The sequence below is a fragment of the Trachurus trachurus genome (genome assembly GCF_905171665.1).
Source record: "Trachurus trachurus genome assembly, chromosome: 1".
Classification (NCBI taxonomy): domain Eukaryota; kingdom Metazoa; phylum Chordata; class Actinopteri; order Carangiformes; family Carangidae; genus Trachurus; species Trachurus trachurus.
The window spans coordinates 29,809,461-29,816,836 of record NC_139891.1 but is presented as its reverse complement, the minus strand read 5'-3'; positions in this window follow the sequence as shown (position 1 = coordinate 29,816,836).

Below are 7,376 nucleotides of genomic sequence, written 5' to 3'. Positions count from 1 at the left end.
TGGAAAGCAGCAGGATATCTGGCCTATATTGTTGTTTTTCTTTTCTTTTTTTTTGTTTAACTCTCATAGTTATCGCTGACTCTTGTGTATTTTGCAACCCCCAAAATCTCCTGCTGCCTCATGTATCGCTGTGCTCCCATGACCCACTTCATCATCTCTAATGAGGAACAGTTGTGTGGTAGTGATTTGTAAAAATAGCCCCCGTTTTTTTTTTTTTTACACGTTTACCTCTCAGCTTTTTGAAAAATACACTTCAGGCATACAGTAACTACCCATAACTCTGCTGTGACAGCACTAAGAGCTGGATTTGAGTGAACCAGGTCTCAGAGGACTTGGCTAGATTGATTTTTAACAAGTCTTAGTAAACGGAAAAACAAAATGGTCCAGATTCTTTTCTATTTTTTTTTAAAGAAACAACATCTGTGTTTAATGTGAGCAATTTTGGTGTAATTGCGGTTTCTGGCTCCTTTTACTGAAACATGAAGTCGGCAGAAATGGTGTGCAGAGATAACTCCGTATGCTTGTTTCTATAGAGACCAAAGCAAACAGGTCTACCTATACTCGTCCCCCTGTTTGCGAGACAAATTATGTCTAAGCTTCCTCTTTTTCAGTCGGCTGTAAACACCAGGACACATCAGTTCTCACAGAGGTTTTTTTTTTTTTACGACACGTCCATCCAGAGCTCATCGAGCTGTCGTGCTGTTTGTTGAGTCCACATAAGCCAGGATTCATTCAACGCCAGACCACACACAGGTGGGATCCAGGAGGACGGTGCTGTAACAGTGTCTATTTCAGGTGTCTGTGTTTGCTGACGAGGACGCTTTATGATTCCCTCCGGGGGATTTTACAGGTGTTTGAGTCTGGAGTGTGCGAAACGCTGCGTGGCTCCACAGACGGACAGAGATTGATAGAGACAGGGAGACGGTCCATTAGCAGGTGGGATCGTCTGAAAGAGGAACTCATAAAGAGAAAACCAGAGAGAGGAATAAGACAGACATGTTTAGAGCTGTGGGAGATCTCTGTGTTTACACCGTGGGACGCTCAGTTCAGTGCATACGTATTGTTCTAGGATCGAGTTTATAGGAATTTAAACTTGCTGTCTCATGTTGTAAGATCATTTTTGACATTGTATCGCATGTGGGCAGTGATAAATGATCAAAACCTTTTGTCATGTGGATTTGGGTTTAGTAATGGGATTGCTGTTAACCGCTTCTGTCCAGAGGGAAATCTTGACAACTGTTTGATGGATTACGATGAAATTTCATGCAGCCATTTGTTTCCCAGAGGATGAATCCTTGAAAGATTCCTTGACCTTTCCTCCAGTGCCACTATTAGACTCACACTTGTAGTTTTGATTGAAAAGTCTAGATAACTCTTGAATGGACAAGGCTGAAATTCATTATTGTCAAAGTATGAACTGTAATACAGCATTTTCTATAATTCAATTGTAGTTTGTCCTATGGGTTTGTTGACCAAATGACATTTCCATTTACTTGTATTTTATCTAATTAGCTAATGCTAGCATGCTTACATGACAATACAGCTGTGTCCCAATCCCCAGCCTTATGTAGTATATGGAGGCAACGGCTTCAGAGGCACCTCCAACGGCCACGTCAACCGTAAGTGGGGCGGTCTAGGCTTTGGAGCATTTCCTGATTGCATCTTAACGTAATCAACGCCCTAACGTTAAAGGGATTGTTCAACATTTTGGTAAATTGGCCCATTGCCATAATCCCTATTAGCAATAGGTTTGTTACCTTTAATGGGCTCTATGCACAGCTCCACTACTTCCTGAACTTAATGCTGCTCCTTTGTTTCCTGTCTTACATTATTGGACAAACTGATTAATCCAGGTGTGTCTGACCATTGTGACTACTCAGACACACCTGGATTAATCAGTTTGTCCAATGAAGCATGAAGCCCATTGTCGGTGCAAGCTATTTTTAGAACAGCGGAGCAGGGCCGCGAGCTGCTCAAAGCTACGCTACGGAGGCTCATGGGATTTCTTGGTTTCCCTCATCCAACTCATCAAATACACAATCTAACGACTCCAAAACGCTCTGGTGGACAAGTTGTGACCTGCACATTCACCACGCTATGAGATAATAACGGAGCGTTACGAGATCAAGTTGTTTTTGAGGTAAATTAAAGTTTTTCGACAAGCAGTCTCTGCATTTGCCTGCTAAAGTAGCTGTGGACGATTGTGGTTTTAGGAGTAGATAACACTAAATAAATTCTCCTTCACGATATGAAAAACATGTGTTTGTCTCAATAAGTCACTATTAGGCCCATTTGTTACCATTATAATCTGTATCTTCCTTCATTTGAAAAATCTAAATCCTTATGACCTTATGTAGCCTACCCTGTCCCATTTTGTTCCAAATTGAATTTTATATCATTTTATGTTGATATGCAAAACAACTATCATGTGTGCTTCTATTTATTTGTCTTAGATTTGAGATTTTTGATTTTTCATGGTTTTTATTATTATGCCCCCCCAAGGCAACAGCAGCCGGCCCCCAAATCCCCAAAATTCTGGTTTGGCTCTGTGTTGATGTTTTGAGAGTGAACTGTGAACTGTATAGAGTTTCAAAACAGTAACAGCATCTGGGAGGAAATCTGGGGATTTGGAGGCTTTTTTAAATGAAACCAGGGAGCGTATCTTTTTAATCTCTCAAACCTCATTGGTCCTACTGGTGGGACACTCAAAAAGTGATTTATTCAAAATTTTCATCCGAGCACTTGATCCCAAAGATGCGAAATATCAGATTTAAATTAAAGTTAAGTTAATAAAGATGCGGCTGAAAATGTTTAGTTTTTTCGCTGTAATGGAGCAGCCAGAAAAACAGAAGGGCCCCTAGATTTGTATATTTCACTGTCAGAGCTGCAACATGATGACAGAATATACAGCACATGTGTCACAGATGATGTGTAATACGATGACCTCTGCTTCAGTAAAAGTGGAAGCTGTTAACTGTGCGGCTTGTAGATACATTTCTTTAAAACGTTTTTTTTTTTTTAATTTCATGTGGCTCTCAGGCCTTTAACACGCCAACACAGTAAAAAAAAAAAAAAAAAATCAAATAACAAATCACGGAAACCAGCTTGTGTGAGTGTGTGGAGCCCGGAAAGAAAATCCCTTTGTTTTTATCCTGGCACTTTTCATAAGTGGCAGCTAATTCGGTGGTCGGTTTTAATGTTTCCTGGAGTACACCAAAGACTTACGCCCGTCGATCCGGCTCTGACTGAACTCCCGTTGAACCGGGGAACGATCCTCAGGGGAATCTCTCTCCGTGCGTATCGGACCGACCGACGGCTTAATGTATAACAGTGACGGCATGCTTTATTTATTGTAATGGAGTTTGGATGGAGTGATGAATATATGTTGAAATATATAGAACAAGACATGGCTCTGTGTGTGTGTGTGTGTATGTGGTGTGTGCGACCCCCTATTGGTCCATCCATTCCTCTTACACTAACCCACACTAACACCGGACAGATGTGACCGTTGCCCTTCGCCGCTGTTCATCTCCTTCTTCTTTCTTGCGCTCTGCCCATCTTTCTTTCTTTCTTTCTTTCTTCCCTTCTTTGGTAAAAAAAAACCTCATGGACTTTCACTCTCTCAGCACCTTTTCCTCACGCTAACCTCTCCTGCCTCGTTCAATCCTTCACACATGGCTCCAGTCCTCTGACGGATGCAGAAAATATATAACGTCCAGCATATGAGCCACACAAAAATATGCACATCATCATGGTTCAGTGGAGGATAATGAGAGGAGTGTGTCAGTGACCCACGTGAAAACCTCTGGCATCAGATTTTGATTAGACTGCGTGTGTGTGTTGGTGTGTGTGTGTGTGCGATGTTTACCTTTGGTGTTCACGTGGTAACAGGCATGTTGCTATGGCTGATCCAGCTCATTTCCTCTCCACAAAGACTCATCATCTATCATCTGACGGGCGTGGGTTCATTGTGTGTGTCTACTTTAAACATGTGGTCGCCGAGTGTGTGTGTTTATACATTAAGTCATGTCCATATCCATACACAAAAGTATTAAAGTGTCCAGTTCATGAGAAGGGCACGGACGCACTGAGATGGATCTTAAGTGGATTACACTGTTTTTTTTTTCATGATTAATGAGCTTATTAAAGCCTGTAAATGCTAAATAAATTCTACGGAGTAAGATGTTACAGTAACGTCAGTAACAAACTCTGCCTTAATGACTTTCTGGATAAATTTAAGAATCATGTTTGACTGTAGATGTAAGTTCAGGTTGAAAAAGCCTGGAGAAGAGTTTAGTTCATGCCGTTGTCTGTAGCGGCGCTCTGATTGGTCGACCTGCAGCTGCTGAGCTCAGTACGTTCTCAATGGATTTGTTCCAGACTCAAACCTGTGAGTCTGCTCAGTGTGAGTGTGTGTGTACTTGTGAAGGTTAACTACTTGCCCAATGTGTTTTTTGCCCCAGTAATCAGCTTGGATTTTCCCCTTCACCTGCACTGGGAACCCCCTTTTTTTAGTTTTTGGTTTTTTATTTCCACATCTCCAAAACACCGACTCTTTACTTCTAAACCACAGACACATGCGGTTTTAGATGCCTTGGTCTGTAAATCACACCACAGGTGTACTTCACATATTTCAATATGTAATGTACACAGTACTTCAAACAGTGGTGGACTGGGGCAATAAATCAGACTGGGGAATTAGACCTTTAATTTTGTTGGCAAAAGTTGTAAAAGACCAATTATAAATCTGTCTACCTCATTTTTCTTTCATGATTTAAGACAGAGTAGCTGTAATATCGTTGATTGCAGTGTGTCTGCAAGAGGCATGATTACATTGGTTGCCAAATAAGTGGATCTGATTGACAGGCCAAACATTCTTGCTCGCCAATGATAAAACCACTGGTTTCCAAATGTCCAGGTGTGCCAACCACCTGAAATGATGTGCCCACTTTCTATCTTTCTATTACTGATTCACACCATATGATGTATAGAGCTTGATATTTCATAGCTAACACATGATACACATCATTATTCAGGTGTCAATGGTTTGGCTTTGACTAAAGTGCTCATATCATAGGTGCAGTGAAATACAAGGTGGCTGTGCAATAAACAGTTATTATAATAAGAAGTTATTATAATAAGGACAAAAATGATAAATTTATGTCATTTGGTTACTAAAAGTGTACTGGAGGTGAGCAGTGCATGTTTTTAGTTGGCTACATACTTTCCTACAATTAGGGAACCTCTGCTTTTTGCAGTGACTTCACACTTCGGCCATGGATGTGTAATGCTTGTGGTGCAGAATCTGGCTCCATATATGTTTTTCTTCTTTAGTATATGTTTTTACTTCATATGGAGAATGGCCCATTAGCACTAAAGTAGGTGTACAATCTTTAGCCTAATTCAGAGAGACTACAATAACAGAGAGTGAGGTGACGGTTCGAGCAGCTCATTACGACCCGTATTTACATTTCTAGGCCGCTGTAATTATGGCAGGAGGGGGGGATGCTGGGTGACGTAGTGTAATAAAGCGACACAGTCGGCATTAGCAGGAGGTTGGAGAGGTTGGACTGACGGGTCAACACAACACGGGCCTTTCACACAGGACACCACTGTTTGTTTCCCATGTGAAACCGATAGTCAGCGTTGTTGTCTTTTATCCGTGACCGTTCCACAACCTTCACCGTGTGTTTATTAGTGTTACCATGATGACGACGGTCCGGTAAGCCTGCTGCTGGTTTTCCCATATGGGGTAGTAGGGACAAGTTACCTAGGACGGTCGCTCCAGTAGGAGGTCGTTTCGGGGGATACAGCGTGTTGTCAGCATCGTCCTCTTTGAAACACATTTACATATGAAATCTAAGAAGTGTGGAAATCTACAGTAGGTGCTGATGACTGATGACACGAGTTTCCTCACTGACTGCTGACACATCGGCAGGAGTCTCGCTACAGGAAATGAATGGAGCTCCAGTGACCTGTTGATCATGTCGCTCACGGTGCTTCAGTGATGACAAGTGTGAGAGCGTGAGATAAACAAGTCGTCCTGCTCGGTGGCTGACGGTAGAGAGAAGAGAGAACGCTTTACTGCAGCCAAATGTGTGTGAGTGCACGAGTGATGTATGAACTGTTCTTGGGATATTTCTGCTTTCTCAGCGAAAAACTATCTCCTTGATGAATTGAGGCTAAACGGATCACGCTAGCGTGGGTTCAGTTGGCGGTTTTCGGCAGAAACAATGTCAACACATCAGTGGCTGTTGTTTGTATGCCAGTTGTATAATGAACACTATGCCAGCCGCGCTGTTTACATCCCCAGTGGTGGTCAGCGGTCTCCGTTACAAACAGCTGAAAGACCTCTAATGACTTTAATGCATTTTAATGCCCATTTTGATCTCGTTGAGGTCACGTATCGTGGTTTTATAACATGAAACTGCTCTTTCTCTCACTTCAGCACCTAATTAGCCTCCCCCTCTCCTCAGACTTCTTTCTCTTTTCTATCTCTCTTCAAGCTTTTATGTGTTTTTCTCTCACTTTTTAAATGTTTCCGTCTCTTTTCTGCTGGGAAATGTTGGTAAATTGACAGAGGAAGGAATTAAGCGCTGTGTGTAACGTGACATTTTCCCTGCCCTCCTAACCGCGCAGTTCTTAACACGCCAGACCCTTTCACATTTTACACTCTTCACTGTGCTGTAGATTTATTTTAAAAGGAGTAACTGAACTGTAATGACAAAGTGAAAATATGTTAATAGAAAATTTGAATTTTGGATTATCAGCAGGACTGCTGCATTTAACGGATTTAAATTTAATCTGTTCTTTTGTTTGTTTGTTGAAAATGAAACCATTTTGATAAAAATTGCAGCAGTCCGTCTGTACAGTATGCTTTATTCTCAACATCTTGTTTCTTATTTAGGAGCTGAGTTGAGATTAAATTTCTAAATCTACATACAGGAGCATACTCGTCTCAGTCCACGTTTCTGTAATAAACGTCTTATTTTATGCTTATGCGTATCAAGCGCAAAATGAGTAAAAATACATCTCCAGAAAGGGTTTTGGCTTTAGGTCTTGGTTGTTTATGTCAGTACTTACAGTGTTTTTAGTTGCATTTTTCCTCTAATATGAAAGAAATCCCTTTGGTAAGTCACAATTATGACATAAAAATTCAAAAGTATGAGAAAAAAAAGTCATAAGGTAAAAAGTCAGAATAATTAGATAAAAATGTGAAATAATGAGATAATTAGTCTAAATTCAGCAGTTAATTTCTCTGTCACATAATTCTCCCATGATGCACCTCGGTGGGGATGCTCCATGAAAAGCTGAAGTCAGTGTGGAGAGCAAAAGTGATTCAGCAGTTTGAGGCCGGTGGTCCACTGTGGGGGCTC